Source organism: Myodes glareolus, chromosome 1 (genome assembly GCF_982192425.1).
Source record: "Myodes glareolus chromosome 1, mMyoGla1.1, whole genome shotgun sequence".
NCBI classification, from domain to species: Eukaryota; Metazoa; Chordata; class Mammalia; order Rodentia; family Cricetidae; genus Myodes; species Myodes glareolus.
In genome coordinates, this window is record NC_142026.1 from 54,187,554 (window position 1) to 54,208,252 (window position 20,699).

Here is a 20,699-nt window from a genome sequence, read left to right on the forward strand (position 1 = left end):
TTAGAGAAGGATTAGGGGATGTGTCATTGTTGAAGGAAGTGTGTCACTGGGGGTGAGCTTTGAGGTTGCAAAAGCCCCAGCCAGGCCCAGTGTTGCTCTCTTCCTGCTGCCCATGGATCCAGGTATAGAACTCCAGTATCATGTCTACCTGCAGGCCACCACGTTCTCTGCCATGATGCTAATGGGCTAAACCTCTGAAACTGTAAGCCAGCACCAGTTAATGCTTTCTTTTATAAGAGTTGCCTTGGTCATGGTGTCTCTTCACAGCAATAGGACCTGGGAGAATATGTGCACACAGGTGCAAGTGCCCACATTAACCAGAGGCATAGATTATCCGAGCACAAGCTGGAGTTCCAGGCAGCATGGATGCTGGGAACCTAACTGAGGTCCTCTGGAAGAGCAAAAGTGTTCTTACTGGCTGTGTCATCTCTCAGGCTCCTGAAGTCCAAGCTTGCCTGCCTATACTACGTGTTAAACAAGACAATGGTGTCACTGCATCTCTTTCAGTTCTGTTTAGAATTAATGGAAATAACGAAAAGGCTCTGCAGCCACTCAGCCCCATCCTATGAATGACAGTTGGTAGAAGCACCCACAGTAATAACAAGGTACAATCTCTTTGTAGGAGCTAAAGACAACCAAAATCTCAATGGGGGTTGAGCAGGTGGAGGCTTCTACACAGCTGGGATCTAGTTTAAGAATAAACACAATCTCAAGAGAGTGCTTCCTAGCAAAGGAAGCTGGTTTTTAAAGAGAAGAGGGAAGGAATGTGCTTAGAAAAAGAATCATGGTGAGTCTATATAAAAAGTCATTACTGGGGGCCAGGGAAGTAGCTCAGGGGTTAAGAGTGTATACATACTGATCTTGCAGAGGACCCAAGTTCAGTTCCCAGCACCCACATGAGGAGACTCACAGCTGTCCAAAAGTGCAACTCCAAGGGGATCCAACGCCCTCTTCTGGCCTCCTCTGAGCACTGCATTCACACACACACACACACACACACACACACACACACACACACACACACACACGACTGACAGACAGACTGACTCACTGTGGGTAATCAGACCAATTCTTTTCTTGGGGAGCTCTGATGAAAGGTCAATGGGAACTTTAGTTCTGCTTCCTTGTCCAGGAATGGATTTGGCAAAGCCTATCTTATGCTAGAGCCTGTGTCTCATAGGAACCAAGATTGCAGTTTCTAGGGACAGGACCCTTCTTCCTGGGCTGTGGTTGTCAACCCTATCAGTGGCTGTGTCTGAGGTTCAGCTGTGTCTCAGCTGTGCTATTTTCTCAACATTGTTTAACTTAGCTTTCTGCTGACCTTGGCTTCCCCCACCCCCCAAAAATAGTATATAAGATGTTCTACTTCTTGATAAACTTGCTCGGCATAAGAAAAGGCTCATGTAAGCTCCTGGTTCCAGCTTTCATCTTCTGTCTTTCTCATCCCCTGGTATCTCTCCATCAGGGATCTATCACTGAAGAATGATCTGCTGGTCCAGACTGCAGATACACATAATTAAATTTCTAATACATTTTTAATTGAAAAAGAGAAATGACGCTCCCTTCTTTCCACCAGTGGGACACACACCTGTGATGTGGCTCCTGTCACCAAAGCTCATGTGTACAGGAAGTTAGAATTTGTATACCTACTGACCTGGTTTGCTATATGCCACTGTGGTAAAACACTGACAAAAACCAACTTGAAGAACAAGTTTATCTCACTTTACAGGTCCTCTCATCAAGGGAAGCTGAGGCAGGAGCCTGGAAGCAGAAACTGATGCAGAGACCATGAAGGAATCGTGGTTATTGGCTTACCCGCCCGTCCCCCCCCCCCCAGCTTGCTCAGTTTCTTTTCTTAAACAGCCCAGACCCACCCACCTAAGTATTGCACCATCTACAGTGAGCTGGGCTCTTACGCATAAATTAGTAATTAAGAAAATGCCCCCATTGACATACCCACAGGCTTATCCGTTAGAGGCAATTGTTGATTGTGGTTCCCGGGTTACTCTAGCATGTATCAAGTTGACCAAAACTAGCCAGAACACCTATTAAACAAGAAAACCACCATTATCACCATTACCATCATTATTACCAACACAACCTTCATCATTACCACCATCACCATCACCACCATCACCATCATCATCACCACCATCACCACCATCACATCACTCACCACCACCATCACCATCACCACCATCACCATCATCACCACCATCCCATCACTCACCACCATCATCATCACCACCATCACCATCACCACCATCACCACCATCATCACCATCATTACCATCACCATCACCACCACCATCACAACCATTACCATCACCACCATCACCATCACCACCACCATCACCACCATCATCACCATCACCCCCACCACCACCACCATCACCCCCACCCCCACCACCATCACCCCCACCACCACCACCATCACCACCATCACCATCACCACCACCATCACCCCCACCACCACCACCATCACCCCCACCACCATCACCCCCACCACCACCATCACTCACCACCATCACTTCCACACTCTTTAGAACACTGTTAAACCTCTCAATTCTTGGTTTATTTGGCAAATCTGTTATGCCTGCAATTTCTATTTAGAATGTAACATAAACCATCACATAAAGTTGAAATTATCTTTGAGTATAATTACAGTTACAAATGGGGAGAAAAATAACTTCCTTCCATGCTGGAGCAGCTGCAATGTTCTCTTGCCTGCCACGTCTCCAAGGAACAGGAGTTTCTAGCTATCTTTACAAGGGACCATCTCAAGTACCAATCCCGAGGCTCACACAACATGGTGAACTCATAGGAGCAAAAGGCCTGGGCCTCTCCATCTCACCCACTGTCCCAGGTAAAAGCAAACAGGGACCTTGTTCTGGGTACCATCTGTGGTGGTTTGGATAAGAATGGCCCCCACAGGCCATATATCTGAATGCTTAGTCATCAGAGAGGGGTACTACTCGAGAAGGATTAGGAGATGTGGCCTTGTTGGAAAAACTATGGCCTTGCTGGAGGAAGTGTATCTGTAGGGGTGGGCTTTGAGGTTTCAAGAGCCAAGCCAGGCTCCGTGTCTCTCATCTCCTGCTGCCTACGAATCTGATATAGAACTCTCAGTTCTCCAACACCTTGTCTGTCTATGTACCGCCATGCTCCCCACCATGGACTAATGGACTAAACCCCTGAAACTGTAAGTCAGTCCTAATCAAATGCTGTCTTTTATAAGAGTTGCCGTGGTCATGGAGTCTCTTCACAGCATAGAACATCTACCCTCATCTTCTCAGCCAGGTAGTTCAGAGAGACTTGGGTGTGCTACCAACAGCCAAGGCCTTCAACTCCTACCATAACCCTAAGGCTGGGCCTAAGTTGAAGTCGACGTGATAAGCATTGGTCTAACACATATTCCCTGCCAAATCCGTGGAGTGGACACAAGGCCAACAGAGCCAATAAGATGCTCTATACCTGCCCATTAAAGTTCAGTTCAGTAGCAAGACAGATGTGAAGAGCAAAGGATAGTCACACATGGCAACAGCCACCTAAATCGACATTGTCTGGAGACATGGCTGCACAGGGAGTTGGATGCTAGCTCTGCTAGGGCTGGGCGTGGAGAGTTGAAAGATGCTTCCAACAGGAAGAAATGCTACACTGCACATTCCAGAACAAACATGAGTGTTCTAGGCAGCCAGAGAAGTGGATGCTGGGGGAAAGGAACTGGTATTTAAAACACTAAGAAGAAAAATATCATAACAATAAGGATAAAATACCTAGAAAGTCTGCAGTGTGGGATGAATATTTACAGTGACCAAAGCACTTGACATGGACAGCCCAAAGGAAGGTTTGCTTTTGTCTTGTGGTTTCAGAGGGTTGAACGCACAGCCCCTGAGCCTCTGGGCAGAGCTTTGCTGCGGTGAAGCGTGTGGCCGGGAGCTGTTCACCTCATGTGAGACAGAAGACAGAGAAAGCCCAGAAGGGGCCAAAGCAAGGTAGCCTGTCAACCTGCTTCCTCCCGCTAAGTCCCATTTTTCTAAAGTTCACAGGACCTCCCCCAAACAGCACCTCCAGCAGCAAACTCAGTATTCAACACATGAGCCTGGGGCCTGGGGTTCATATTCAAACCACAGCAGCCAGTGTGGGAGCTTTTCAGAAGACCTATTTACTTAGTGTGTGTGTGTTATGTGTGTGTATGCATGTATGTGTGTGTGTGTGCAGGCACACACTCACATGCGTGCACACACATGGCATACATGTGGGGATCAGAGAACAGCTTGAGAGAATTGGTTCTCTTCCCTTCCATCATTTGGATTCTGGGAATCAAACTCAGGTTACCAGTCTTGAGGGCAAGCACCTTTCCCGACCAAGTCACCTCGCCAGCTCATGCTTGAGATTGTTAAACAGGACAGAGTGGTCAAAGCACACAATGAATTCTCTGGACACTTCAGCCTCTTTTATAAAATAACATGATATTCGCGTATAGGCACCATCCGTCTGCCTTTAGACTCTAAGCATCTCTGGATTACTTAAAATACCTAAGATAGAGTAAAAGTGATGGAAAGCAAAAAGGAAAGTACTGAAGAGAAAAGCCGGTTTACATTTGGTCCAGAAGCAGCACTAGTTTTTAACATTTGTGAAATCACCTTTGGTTGAACCCAGAGCTGTAGATTCTACAGATGCGGGACCATAGATACAGAGGCTCTGAGTGTCTCCAACTAGCAGGGAAGATGGGAGAGACCGTCAAAGAGGACCATTTCTGGGCTTTGTTTAAAAGTGGCAGCCTAGGAGAGTTTTCCATAGGGAGGCTGGAAAGATGGCTCAGTGGTTAAGAGCACTTGCTGCTCTAGCAGAGGGCCTGGCTTCAGTCCCCAGCACCCTCATCAAGCAGTTTACAACCTCCTGTAACTTCAACCCCAGGAGATCCAGCGCCATCTTCTGATCTCTGTGGGTACTGCATTTATGTTCATATACACATATGTAACATAACATATGTAAGTAATTAAAAACAAAACAATCTTTTTAATTTTTGTTTCATGTATTCTGAGCATTTGTCTGCATGTAGTTATGTGCACCTTGTGCACGCCTGGAGTCCAGGAAGACCAAAATTGGAGTGTCAGGTCCCCTAGGATTAGAGTTACGAGCTGTTGTGAACCAACACATGGGTGCTGAAAATCAAACGAGGGTCCACATAAAGAGCAGCAAGTTCTCTTAGCCATTCTCCAAGTCCAAACAAAATAGAGCTTTTGTTTGTTTATTTGTATTTTTGTTTTCTCGAGACAGGGTTGCTCTGTGTAACATCCCTGGCTGTCCTGGAAATCACTCTGCAGACCAGGCTGACCTTGAGCTCAGAGATCTGCTTGTCTCTGCCTCCCGAGCACTGGGGTTAAAGGTATGTGCCACTATCACCTGGCTCACAAAACAGATCTTTAAGAAGAAGGAGGAGGAAGAATAGGGAGGGGTAAATTTTCCACAGGAAATCAACATAGTAAGATTTAGTTTTAAAAATCACATTCTTGGTCAGCTAGAGCTGAACAAAACCTAAGAAGAGAGGCCCTTCAGCTGGCCACCACAGGGAAGGATGTCCTCAGAGACTTCAGTTGGTCACCACAGGGCAGGACAGCCTCAGAGACTTCAGCACAGGGCAGAATGGCTTCAGAGATTTCAGTTGGTCACCATAGGGCAGGACGGCCTCAGGCTGCAGCCAGTGACCACAGAACAGGATGTCCTCAGAGACTTCAGGACATTCTCAGAGTTTTTAGTTGGTCACCATAGGGCAGGACGGCCTCAGGCTATAGCCAGTGACCACAGGACAGGATGTCCTCAGAGACTTCAGCTGGTCACCACAGGGCAGGACGGCCTCCGGCTGCCTCTCTGGGCTGAACGCACACTCAGCATGTCTTAAGCGTCTCTCACCTCAGCAGGACTTCTCGGACATGTGCTGGGGTAAGTGTACCCAGCCCAACACACGGAAGGGCTCTCATGTCATACTACGGCTTGAAGGTGAATTGTCCTTCGCAGGCTACTATACTGGGGGCTTGGGCTTGGTTGCCAGCTGACAGGTTTTGCAAAACTGACTGGGTCCTGATGGCTGGCTGTATCCTAATCAATGGGTAAATGCTTTGAGGGAATCCTAATATGGTATCCTAGTATGGTGATATGATATCGTCATATTAATAACAGGGAATCCTAATATGGTGAGAGATTATTTTAAAAAAATAGGAGTTGGGGTTCCACTGGGAAATGTAGGTCACTGGGGATGTATTCCTGGGGCTCAACCTTTCTCCAGTCCTCCCACTCTTTGCTTCCCATCTCCCATGAGGTGAGCAACCCCCGCCACACCCTCCCACCACTGTAGGCCCAGAATCAGCCAAAGACTATGGACTGAAACCAGAGGCCAAGTAATAAACTTTCCTCTTTTTAAAACGCTCTGTCAGCCATTTTTGTCATAGTGACTAACAAATCCCTGACTTGAAATTCTTAATAATTTCTAAACAGGATTCCCTGCCTAATTTTTTTATTGTACATTAGAAGTCTGTGGCGTCCCCTGGACCCTCTATAATGAGGGAATACAATGATGTGGACCCTGGATTGCCTGGGAGTTTAAAGGAGAAAGTACGTGTAGAATGCACGGTGTCAGTGGGCGCCAGTGGCCACGCATTTAACCCCAGCACTCGGGAGGCAGAGGCAGGCGGATCTCTGTGAATTCAAGTGCAGCCTGGTTTACAAGAGCTAGTTCCAGGACAGGCTCCAAAGCTACAGAGAAACCATGTCTTGAAAAACAAAAACAAAAACAAACAAACAAACAGAAAAGAATGCACGGTGTCTGGTACGAACCCTCCCTGGTAGAAGATAATTTTATTACCATTATTCTTTTCTTGTTTGTTTTGTTTTTTGAGACAGATCCTCACTATGTAGTTCTGGATGCCCTGGATCTCACACTGTAGACCAGGCTGGCCTTGAACTCATAGAGATTCACTCTCTTCTGCCTCCTGAGTGCTGGGATTAAAGCCCTGTGTTCTGCCACACCTAGTTTACTGTTATTCTTATTAAACCCCAGGGAAGAAAAGGAGGGCCAGCAGACGGAACAAAGAGGGGAAGCAGGGGTCAGGGTAGGCATAGACATGCTTTCTTTCTGGACCATAAAGACACAGACATGGGAAAATCAGTCAGGACAGGCATCCTCATCTAAGTAGAGACTGGTTCCAGCTTTGATGATATGTTAACTTGCTGCTAACATCCACAAGCTAGGCTATTAGCAAGAGATGCAGGTTGGTGTTTGTTTATGACAGAATGTCACATAGCCCGGCTGACATCAGACTCACTGTGTACCTAAGGATGGTCTTGAACCTCTGAGCTTCCTGCCTCTACCTCCCAAATGCTGAGATAATAGCATGGATCCCCACATTCAGTTTTTTCTCACTTGGGGGATCGAACACAGGGTCTTTTGAATGCTGTACAAGCACTCTACCAACTAAGCTACCACAACCTGCAGAAGGCTGCTTGTGAGCTGACATGCCTTCCACAGTCTTATCTGGATGTATCCCTTTCTAAAAGCAATGCAGGGTTGGTGTTTCTGGGAGGGCTGTAGCCATTTTAGACACTGCGAAAGGAAGGCTAAGGGAGCCTACATGGCCCCTGGTGCCGAACAGTCAGAGGAGAGACAGGGGGGCTTGAAACCAATTTTTGAGAAAAGAGAAAACAAGATGCTATTTCAGGGAACTATTCAATTCTTGTTCTTTCAAGTCAGGAAATCTAAAAGCCTGAAATCGAATTAGAAAGCTAAATAAGTAAGTGTTGGAATAATTACAAATGCAAGCAAAGGGAGCAGACAGAGCTATTTTCCTCTCTCTCTCTCTCTCTCTCTCTCTCTCTCTCTCTCTCTCTGCTGTTGATTGTTAGGTAGAATTGTTTGAAATTACAGTTTCTATAACGAAAACTGATTAAATATCAGCAACGTCACATAACTCAACTCAGTATTTCCCGGTAATACAGGTAGCTATTGGTAACACACTGGGGCTGGAGAGATGGCTCAGCGCTTAGGGCACTAGGTGCTCTTCCAGAGACCTGAGTTCGGTTCCCAGCACCCACCCCAGCCAGCTCACACCTAGAAGTCTGGATCCAGGGGATCTAATGCTCTCTGGCCTCTTCAGGCACTGAACGGATGCTGTTCATAAGCCACGCGCGTGCGCGCACACGCGCGCCCACACACGAAGAACCCATGCAAGATTCCTAAAAGGAATCATTTATTATTCTTATGATCAGAGAACAGTAAACAAATATTAGTTTTTTTAAGTTAAGTAATTCGGGAAGAAAGCAAACATCTTCCTGGAAGGCATCTATAAGACGGGAAAGCAAGCAGGGGCTAAAAACTGAGCAAAACACCCAACAAAAGCCATAGCTGAGGAGGAGACAGACATGCAGGGAGTGGAACAAAAGCGACATTTAAAAAAAAAAAAAGAGTTTTATGTTTGAAGTTACGGGTGTATTACAGCTCGCGTTCCATAATACAAAAATGGCAATTTATTAAAACATGAATTCCACTTGATCAAGGAAAGCAAATTAGTGACTGGGTAATTCCTCTATTTATTATTTATTGAGCTAATAACAAATGCACAAGGAAATGAGACAGAAGGCTTTAAAACCTATTGGAAGCCTCTCTGTGGACCTGGGCCAATCAGCTCTTCCAAGTGGTGCTAAGTCATGGCACAGAAAGCCCTCTGGAGCATTCAGATGGGCTCTTTTTAAATACACACAGCTGCTTGACACCAGGACGCCACTATGGGGTGGGTTAAATGCCTACGAACAGACACGGGGCCTCCAGCACTTTGATTCTTTAATCTGTTTTATTCTAGATCTAATGGTAAACTGAGAATGCGATGGGGCTGCGTGATGGAATTTGACCTTCCCCTCCCCCTCCAAGAATATTGGCTGAGGTGTTAGACCTGAGGAAAGCTGAGGTGAGAGGTCACCGGAGGACTCAGATGGCTCAAAAGTATCATCAGTCAGCAGCATCGGGCACACGGGTCCTCACACGGTACCACGGCTCACTGTGTTCTGGTTTGGTTTCAGTTTTTACTGGCTTCTTCCACTTTGAGACTTCTCAGCTTCTATGAAGTGGCCTGGGGCTCTGTCTGAAGACACCTCTTATTTCTGCAAAACCAAGGCCTCTCATCCAGCCCTGTGACTTCCTTGTTATTGGTGCTTCCACACAAGGCTCAGGTAGCCGAGGCTTCTGGAACTCAGTGTAGCCAAGGATGACCTTGAACTCCTGACCCTCCGGACTCCACCTTCAAGAGTCTGGCCTTCTGGGTAAGTATCTGACTTGTGTGGGTTTTATTCCTCCGGTTTATTTCTTCGTGTATAATGTTATGTGATTCTGTGGGTGCATTTTGTATGTGTTTAGACACACACGTATGTAGCTGCAACTACACATACATTGCCCTTTCACGTGGAGGCCTAAGGTTGATGTTCAAAATCATTCTCTCTTGCTCTTATTAAGGTAGATATTATTGCTATCATTAAGGTAGATCCCCTGTCTCCAACTTCTGAGGCTAGAATTATAGGCAGGGTGTCCCTCTTCCCGGGCATTTACGTGAGTTTCTGAAGTCTCCAAATTTGGGTGTTGGTACTTGCTTGGCAGGCTCTTTATCCACTGAGCCATCTCCCCAACCCATTATATGATTATTTTTTTATCCCCAGTGCTGAGGGTTGAACCCAGGACCTTGTAATTCTAAACAAGCCTTTCACCATGAGCTACAGGTCCAACTTTTAAGGGTCTGTTGGGCTGGGCAGTGGTGGTGCACACCTTTAATCCCAGCACTCGGGAGGCAGAGGTAGGTGGATCTCTGTGAGTTCGAGGCCAGCCTGATCTACAAGAGCTAGTTCCAGGACAGAGTCCAAAGCTACAGAGAAACCCTGTCTCGAAAAATCAAAATAAGTAAATAACTAGATAGATAGATAGATAGATAGATAGATAGATAGATAGATAGATAGATAGATAGATAAATGTCTGTTGGTTTGTTTATTTTGAGTTATTTTGTTTCTTTCTGCTTTTGTTTTTGTTTTGAGACAGGACCTGCTATGTAGCCCAGGCTGGCCCAGAACTCAGATCCTCCTGTCTCTGCCCCCTAGATGCTGGGATGCTAGTGTGCATCACGTCACCTAGCCTAAGCACTGTGGCTTTAAACAGCATCCACACCCGGAGGCTCTGCCTCTGAGAGTAAGGTGGAGAATGATTGAGGACAGAATAACGTCAGCCTCCAGCCACCGCGCACGCGTGCGAGCACACACACACACACATCCCCTCATCCTCACACTCCCACCACAAGTGAACATACAAACATGCACACCACACCACACACATATGTAAAACACTGAAAAAACAAAGACAAACAAGTGGGGCCATCGAGAGGCTCGACAGGTAAAGCACTTGCTGACGGCCTGAGTTCAGTCCCTGCAACCTGCATGAAGGTGGAAGAAGAAGGAGTTGTCCTCTGATCACACATACACACACACGTGCACACACGCACATGTACACACACATGCACACACATTCTCTCTAAATTTAAAAATTTAAAGCAATATGCATTATGATTATTATGAAGGTGATGTGTGCATGTGTGGGCATGCATGCGTGCGTGCATGTGTGTGTGTGTGTGTGTGTGTGTGTGTGTGTGTGTGGACTCACTCATGAGTGGAGATGCCCTCTGAGGTCAAGAGGTGTTAAATTCCCCTGGAGCTGAACTTACAGGCAGTTGTGAGCCACCCAATGTGGATATGGGGACCCAAACTCCGGTCCTCTGGAAGAGCAACAAGTGCTCTCTCCATTCCCCATCACAACTATTACGTAGAATTAGAACACAGACCTTACTGTGTGATCAGTCACCATTCACCATTCAAGGCTCAAAAGAGCTGACAGCGTATTCAAGCATGAACTAACTCAACACCTCTCTGCCTCCTATTGATCTCCAGCGTGGATTCGGCCGTTCTGGTTGACTGGGCAGGTGTCCCTTTCCCCCCTCCCCACTGCATGTGTGTTCCTGCTGAAGTTATGTCCTGGGTCAAAGAGGACAGCCTCCCTCATAGAGAAGAACTTTCCAGTACCCTGCTAAAACCTGCAAACAAGCTCCCAAAACAGCTGACATCGGAGAGGATGTGGTGTGTGAAAACACTGATCGCCGTCTCTGAAGAAACGATCTTAGCTTTCCTGCATATGAAAGCGGACTGTACAATGATATGCTTCCAAAGACTTAATGAGCTCACAAGTTTTAAGTCTAAATTATTTTTAGAAAATCGTCTTCCGTTGCAAGTCCAAGGCCACAAGTATTACAAGTTAGCAAGTTGTACAGGGTTAGAAGGTTAGTAAATTCAAGGTCAACTAGGGCCACAGAATAAACTCTTGTCCCAAAAAAGCAAAAAAGTATATAATCAGTTCACCTGCCTACAATAGATGTTTCTTTGACAAAAGAAGAATGAGACTGTGCAGAGAATATATTTGTTTTGCCCTGAAAATAGGCACAATAATAACTTAAAACTGTTAGAAAAAGAAATCCACAGCCCAAAGCCTTGTTCCTATCCTAGAAGAGAGGAAACTTGAGCCATCACCTGGCAGGGCTTCCAGCCAGGCCCTGATCTATGCTTAGTGAAAGGCCAGGCAGACTCATGTGCAAGTCACTGCGGGGGGGGGGGACTTAATATCTGGGTCTCTTATTCATCCTCACCTTGATTCTTTAAATGATAAACAACAATGAACTTTAAAAAACAAAATTAAGACTGCCACATTCAACAGGAACTTGACCAAAACTCTACTCAGAGTGGCAAGCACATCAAACAAAAACGAAGCTATTTTCAAAGAAAATCGAAATAAAGAATAATGCAGCCAGCGAGAAGAAAACACTAAGAGCAAAATAAATTTATACATCAGACAGCTATTGCTCAAAATTCTTGCTCGGCTTTGGACGCCCACGTTTGCCTGCGAGCTATGAGCGTTATCTTCACACGCTGGGAAGGCTGGGAAAAACCAGTCAGCATTCAGGGCTTAATCCGAAGCCCCATGCTCCGGCCCTCCGGCTGAGCAGGCAGACAGCCACGTGTCCTCCGGAGAGGTTAGGGGTTGCAACACAAATATGCAAACAAGAGCGTTCACTGTGATTCCAACTGCTGTTTTATAAAAAGGGGAAAGGGAGGGTAGCGTGCGGTCTTAGGGATTTGTTTAACTATCTCTGTATATTACAATCTGGAGGATGAAAATGATGGAAGGAAATGGACACGCTGGTCCTGGGGAAAATCGATACTCTCTGGAGAAAAGGTTGACATGTGTGTGACCGTTAATTCAGCAGACTCACTAAGGAGTTATTGATTTCTCAATCAGTGCTCCGGGCACTTGATTCTCCCCAAGGGGAAATTAACAATCCCCACTAAACTAACATATTCTGCTACCGAACTCAAACAATGGATACAAAAGTCAGTCTTGTCACCGCGCACAACATCCGATTAATGGAGAAGGGGAGTCTGTCTGTCCTTTGGGAGAATACCTGGAATTAAAAGTTATTTGGCAAAAGCAATAGTGTGTTAAGCACACACAATTGGAGCCAACAGGCTTTGTTTTCTAAAGCAACGTCTCATTATGTAGCTCAGGCTAGCCTTGAATCCAAAATTCTCCTGTCTCAGTCTCCTGCATGCTGGGATTACAAGTGTGCACCAAGGCCAGGTTTCCAACAGATAGTTTTGTTGTTGGATTTTCAGAAAGGCTCTCATGTTCTAGGTTAGCCTTGAACTTGTGATTCCTTCTATTCAGCCTAGTATTGATTAAAACAGGAAATGCACTCCAACACTTGCTTGGTCTATTGAACATTGCTCACTCAGGGATGACCCTGTTAGGAAGACTACAGAATCTTTACAAGATGAAGGGTGTGTGCTAGAGGAAATATGTCACTGGGGGCGGACCTTAAGATTTTAGTTTGGTTTGGTTTGGTTTTTCAAGACAGGCTTTCTCTCTGTAGCTTTGGAGCCTGTCCTGGAACTCACTCTGTAGACCAGGCTGGCCTCGAACTCACAGAGATCTGCCTGTCTCTGCCTCCTGAGTGCTGGGATTGAAAACATGTGCCGCCCCTGCCCTCCAGGCCTTAAGGTTTTATAGCGTGGCCCCACTTTCTGGTCTCTCTGCTTCCTGATTGCTGGAGCAATATGAATAACTAACCCTGTGCTCCTGCCACCAACAGCCCTGTCCTTCCTCCTTTAAATCGCTTTTGACAGGATATTTTGTTACAGCAATTAGAAAGAAAGTTATATAATTGGCTGTTTGTTTCTGTTAAAGTCAGGGTTCCTCTGTGTAGCCCTGGCTGTCCTGTCATTCATTATGTAGACTAGCCTGTCCTCGAACTCACAGAGATCCTCCTGCCTCTGCCTCCCGAGTGCTGGGATTAAAGGCGTGCACCACCATACCCAGCAACACTCATTATTTTTAAAAGATCAATTTAACAAGCTTTACAAGAAATAGAGGCCCCTTGTTCAGGACCCACTATTTCCACCAAAAGGCCTTGGGGGCAAAGTTAGCCTACCAGGGATGTTATAAAAAACTAATGCAGGAGGGTCATGATTTGAAGCCTTGCCTTAACTGTATAATGCTAAAGTCCAGCACAGTCTAGGCTGCTAGGTGAGAGCTTGTTTTAAAGAAGCAGGGGCCAAGCATAGTGTCACACACCTTTAATCTCAGCACTCAGGAGGCAGAAGCAGATGGAGCTCTTTGAGTTCAAGGCCCACATGGTCTACATAAGGAGTCCCAAGACAGCCAGGGCTACATGATAGACCTAGTCAAGAGGGGGTCGTGGAGAAAGGAAGAAAGGAAATTGCTAGGAGATTGCTGCACAAGTGAAGGGCCTGAGTTCAAATCCCTACAACCCAGATAAAAAGCTGGACACAGAGGCTGGAGATGTGCTCAGTGGTTAAGAGCGTTGGCAGCTGTTCCAGAAACCCGGGGTTCACTGTCCAGCACCCACATGGCAGCACATAACCAGCTATAGCTGTAGTTCTATGGGACCCTATGCCCTCCTCTGGGGTGCAAATAAAACACCCAAATACACAAAATAAAAAATAGCTAAATAAATCTTAAAAAAAAAAACTGGATGCGGGCTGGAGAGATGGCTCAGAGGTTAAGAGCACTGATTGTTCTTCCAGAGGTCCTAAGTTCAATTCCCAGCAACCACATGGTGGCTCGTAATCATCTATAATAAGATATAAGATATATAATAAGATATCCATCCATATCTGCATGAATAAATGCAGGCAGAACACTGTATTCATAATAAATGAAGCTTTAAAAAAAAACCTGGATGCACAGTGTGCAAACCTATAGTCCAACATACCTATAGTGACGCGGGAGGCTGAGAGAGGAAAGTCCCCAGAAGCTTGCTGGCCACCTACCTTGGTGTATATGGTGGGAAACAGGGGGACTTTAACTCAAGGTAAAAGGCAAGGATCAACATCTGTGACTGTCTCATACCTCCACACACATGTCAGGGCACATGTGCACTTACATTCTTATGCACATGCACACACATACACACACACATGCACACACTGTATACAAACACAAAAGGTTACAATATACCAACAGAGTCTAAAATCTACCTGGCCCTTTTAAACAAAGTTCTGTGAGTCTTGAAGGAATTCTTAGGAGATTCTTTTGCTTTTTACAAATGCTCCTTGGCAGCTCAAAACAATCTGTAACTTCAATTCCAAGAGGTCTCATCTGGCCTCTGCAGGAATTGCACACACACGGTGCACTTACATACATGTAGGCTAAAGACCCACACACAAAAAATAAAAATATAGTAAGCCTTCAAAAGCATTTATCAGCCAATCAGTACAACAAATGAAAAATAAAACCTGACCTCTTTTAGTACAATGTTTCAATGCAAGAAAAAGTTTAAATGTCAGTAGCAGTTGTGGGGCTATTTCTTAGTTCTTCTCTCAGTTCCACAAACCAAAGTAAACTCAAGACTCAGGGGTGATTCTCAATGGGATAAGGGTGACTGGGACCATAGCAGGGCTGACCCCATGGCAGTGGAGCCCAATGGCCAAGGACTCAAGACTCTGAAGACCTGACTAACTCATGTTCAAACTTCGAATCCCCATTTTCCACAGTTGACCTTAGATGGGTCGTCTGGATCATTTACCTGCTGCTGCACGAAGTGTATAAACAATGACAGTTCTGTCTCTCGCCCCATGGCTACTTGAGAGTCTTTATAGCATGGCATCTGGCTCTCCATATGTCTTAGGGTTGGGGCACAACATGACCGAGTATGCTTTACATTCTGAAGGAATTATTCTCACCATGGTATTGAGTTCCAAATCAGAGTAGGCCTGGTGGCTAATGCCCTTCCCACCTGAGCCATCTCATCAACCCTATCTTTTGAGTCTTGTGAGCCTCCTTTCCCTGCTCCAGAAGGGAATGCTTCACTGTAGAGCAAATGGCTACACAATGGATGGGACCGCGGGTACCTACTCAGCTTCTGGATTCAAATGGAAAAAAATCAAAATTTGCCATTGCTTCTGTGTGGTAGTTTGAAATAAAGCAGCCCCCAAAGAAGGTGGCACTATTAGGAGGTGTGGCTTTGTTGGAGTGGGTGTGGCCTTGTTGGAGGAAATTGTTGCTGTGGAAGCAGGCTTTGAGGTGTCATATGTGCTTAAACCATGCCCAGTGACTCAGACTATTCCCTGTTGCCTGCACAAGATGTAGAACTCCCAGCTACCTCTCCAGCACCATGTCTGCCTGCACACCACCATGTGGTACCATGATGCCAATGGAATATAAGCCACCCCCATTAGATGTTTTCCTTTATAAGAGTTGCCATGGTCATGGTGTCCCTTCACAGCAATAGAAACCCTAAGACACTCTGTGTGAGGGGAAGAGAAGAGGTAGCAGCAGCTCTGAAGTTTTTGACCCTAGCAACTTAAAGGATGGAATCACCATTTACAGGACAGTAGTGAGGCATAGGAGGTATGGGTCAATAGCATCAAGATTACAGTTAGGGACACCTGAAAGACAGGATGCCCAACTGACACCCAAGGAACATGTAAAGAGGCAGGTGGATGCATAGGAGGAACAGTCATAAAAGCTAAAGGGAGTGTTGTAGAGGTAAAAATAAAATGCTGTGGATCCCCGAGCAGGTACCCTAGTGGCAGCAGGCAGCGGCCCATGCAGTGGCAGGCTCGAGACAGTGGGTCCCGAGAGCAACCAGACCCAGGCAGGGACTGCGCATGAGACCACCCTGCAGGTCTCCAAAGGCGACTGGTCCCAGGCGGCGAGCCATGGCAGTGGGCAAGAGACAGACAGGTAGGCACACCATGCAGAGTGAGGTTGGATATTTATTTAGTGAGTTATGGAGGGGGAATGGGGAAGGGGAGAAGAGCAGAGAGAGAGAGAAAGAGAGAGAGAGAGAGAGAGAGAGAGAGAGAGAGAGAGAGGAAGAAGAGATAGAAACTGCCTTTTCGAGAGGGAGACAGAAAAGGAAGAGGAAGAGACTCAGGCTGCAAGCAGGAAGGAAGATCTGCCTGCCTCAGCAGATGGGGGAGAGAGTGGGCCTGGCTTGTCTCTTAAAAGGACAAAACAGAACATTACAAGTGTAAAAATGTGCATCTGTTTCAGAGATGACTCTGAAAGTCATGAGACTATATGAGATTGCCAAAAGGATGAGAGAAAGGGGAGAGAGGTCCACACCCTGGGAACATGCAACCATTTGAATTGATGACACAGAAAGCATCCAGGGACTCTGATACCTGACCAGTAACACAGAAGGAAAGCCAGCCAAGTGAGGTCCCAAAAGCCACACAATGAAAAGGATCGTATGTGCTTTTAAAATTTAGCTTTGTAAGGGTTGGAGAGATGGCTCAGAGGTTAAGAGCACAGCCTGCTCTTCCAAAAGTCCTGAGTTCAATTCTCAGCAACCACGTGGTGGTTCACAACCATCTATAATGAAAGTTGGTGCCCTCTTCTGGCCTACAGGCAGAATGCAGGCAGAACACTGCATATATATCATAAACAAACAATAAATAGATCTTTTTTAAAAAATTTAGTTTTGTGTATGTGTGTGTCTTTGTGTGCACATATGCTCACCATGTGTGGAGCTGGAATTAGAGGAAGCTGTGAGCTGCCTGATGGGTTCTGGGCACTGAACCCAGGACCTCTCCAAGAACAAACAGCCTGTGCTCTTAGCCACTGAGACCACACCGCATGATGCTGGCATGAGACAGTTTAGAGAAGAGGTTGCATGGATCACTGATCTGGATGAGAAGAAAGTTGGAGACAGTGAATACATACAACCCAAGACTTTGGAGGTAAGTGGGGAAATGAGGGTGATTAAAAAGATTTGAGTGTGCATATATGTGTGCATGAGTGTGTGTGTGTGTGTGTGTGTGTGTGTGTGTGCATATGTGAATACATTTGAGAAAAATATGCCATGGTACACTGTTGGGGACTGCGAACTCCCCAGACCCTAAATTTTCTGTGACTCCCCTGCCTGCCCGAGTAAACAACTTGTTTCCCTATGCTTGCAGCTTCTGTGAGCATGAGCCCCTCAGGAGTTCCTGTTGGCAGGGGAGTGGTTTCTGGTGGGCTCGCAGCTGAAAGTTAGGGCATGGCCATTAGTCAAGGAGACCCTATATAAGCTGCCCTGGAACACAATAAAAGAAGGGCATTCTTGGTACTCATGTCTGTGTATCTGTGTGTCTGTGTGTGTTTCAATCTCCAGCCCCTTGCCTGACTTGCAAACCCTACCGTAGCACGTAGAGCAGGTGTTGCGCTATAGTGCATGTGTGACAGTCATAGGACAACCTGCAGAAATTGGTTCTCTCCTTCCACCAAACTCAGTTTGTCAGGCTTGGCAGCAAGCACCTTTACCCACTGAGCCATCTTGCTGACCTTAATTCTTCCATCTTCATTCTGTTTCTTGATAATAGCATTATTTATCATGCATGTAGCATTTTCATTTGTCTAACAGTTATATTTATTCAACGCCTTCAAAATAGTGTTAGTTTTCCGGGTGTAGTAGTGCATTCCTTTAATACCAGCACTCGAGAGGCAGAGTTTGAAGCCAGCCTGAACTACAGGGCAAGTTCTAGGACACCCAGAGCTACATAGAGAGACTGTCTCAAATAAAATAAAATAAAATAAAATAAAATAAAATAAAATAAAATAAAATGAAATAAGTGGGGTGAGAGGAGAGAGCAAGCGCAGGCACCAATATGGAGCCACATGACAGGAAGTAGGGAATTTTAGAGAAAGAGACAGGACACCCAAAGTACCAGGAAAAGCAGACTCAGACTCTGGCCAACACCTGAAAGAAAGGTCAAAGAGGGACAAACAGTAACTCATAATTCAGACAGGCAGTCCAACAGAATCTCAAAACAGCTCACCGCACTGGGGTTTGGGGTGGTGAGAATGCTCAGTAGTTAACTTTTTGTTTTGCTTAAATTTTGTTTGTTGGGGCTGGAGCAATGGTTCAGTGGTTAAGAGAACCGGCTGCTCTTCCAGAGGTCCTGAGTTCAATTCCCAGCAACCACATGGTGGCTCACAACCATCAATAGTGGGATTTGATGTCTTCTTCTGGCATAAAATTGATAGAGCATTCATACACATAAATAAACCTAAATTTTGTTTGTTTGTTAAGAGAGAGGATCTCACTATGTAGCCCTGGCTGTCCTTAAACGATGTAGACCAGGCTGGTCCTGAACCCATAGAGATTCATAAGCTTTTGTCTCCCGAGACTGCTGGGATTAAAGGTATGTGACAATATAGCCGATTTGTTCTGATTAAATTTTTTAAAGTTTAGCAATGTGACTACAACATGTTATGTGTTTTTGGAGTCACTAGAATAGAGGTACTGGAGGACCCAAATATAAAGTAATGATTAGGAGGTGAAAGGTTGCCTCACATGTCAGAACACACTGTGCACGTGTATTAAAATATCACATCGTCCCACATAAACAGGTACTGTTATAGACTTTATCAAATAGAACTTACCAACTCACAGAAACAGACAGGTAACTAAAAGTAGTGTAACAAAATGTCCTTCCAGAAGCAGGAGAGACAGCTCAAAGGTTAAGAATGCTAGCAGCCATACCCCAGTCCTGGGGATCTGATACCCTCTTCTGGTCTCTGCAAGCACAGCTTATTCAGGATGCACAAGCATATATGCAGGCAAAACACCCATACATACAATAATAAAAGAAAAATAAAAAGCTGGGCAGTGGCAGTGCATGCCTTTAATCCCAGCACTCAGGAGGCAGAGGAGGCAGATCTCTGTGAATTCAAGAGCAGCCTGGTCTACAAGGTGATTTCCAGATAGGGCTGTTACACAGAGAATCCTTGTCTTGAAAAACAAAAAAAAAAAAAAAAAAGAAAAGAAGGAAGAAAGGAAGGAAGGAAAGAAGAAAGAAAAGAAAAGAAAAGAAAAGAAAAGAAATTTTAAAAATCCTTATTATTTGTGGTTTATAAACTACAAAAGGTATAAATAAGCACTCGATAAATCTCATGACATTTTCTGGATAAAAAGTCCATTCTCAAGCTGGAACTTAGCTCAGAAACAAAGTCTCTGCCTAGAATTCACCAGTGAGGGGCTGGGGTGTGGCTCAGTGGTAGAGCATCTGCCTAGAATCCCCCAGTGAGGGGCTGGGATGTGACTCAGTGGTAGAGCATCTGCCTAGACTCCCCCAGTGAGGGGCTGGGGTGTGGCTCAGTCGTAGAAACCCTGACTAACACATGCAAGTCCCTGGGTTCAATCCCAGCATCATGCACATAGAAGAAGCAACAGAAGCAGCAATGACAGCATATTCTCTCCTTGTTAAGACCAGGGTACTTTTCTGAAACAAAATTCACCATTTCTGACATCCCTAAAGCTAAACCTGTAGGGACATCTCATTTGTATTTTAATAAATAAAGCTTGTCTGAAGATCAGAGAGTAAAACAGCCCCACTAGCCAGCCTTACAGACGAGGCAGTGGTGACACACACCTTTAATCCCAGCAGCCACACTAGTTTGCCATAGAAACCAGGCGATGCATGCCTTTAATCCCAGAACTAGAGAGAATTATACAATTTATAAAATGGGAGGAGACAGCTCTCAGCTCAGTCTCATTCTGAGATTCCTGGAGGCAGGATTGCCATTTTGGACTGAGGTAGAGGTAAGAGCCAGTGGCTGACTGTTTTGCTTTTCTGATCTTCAGGGTGAACCCCAATTTTTCTCCCTGAGTTTTCATAAACCATCTGTAACTCCAGCCCCATGGAATGGGGTGTGATGCCCTCTTCTGGCCTCCATGGGCACTGCACACCTATACACAGACACCTACACATAGGATGCACAGACTTATATACATAAAAATAATACGTACATAAATAAATCTTGACTTTTAAAATACCTAACTGGGTGGGGCTTGCTTGAGTCTAGGTGAAGTTATATGGTGTGAAATGCCCCATCCCTAACAGCCAGACAACACCCAAACAGTGCAACTTATTGTGAAAATCAGTTCAGGGAGGTTTAGCTTTATAAAACAGAATAGTTGGCCCAGGGGAGAGTGGGAGATGGGCGGGTGTTTCATTTCCGTTTGTTTTGATCGGTTTTTCTTTGCCTGCCACTTATGAAATTCTGGGTTCACTGAGTCCCAGGACGGGTGTATTATTTAACAGCACAAGAATAAAGT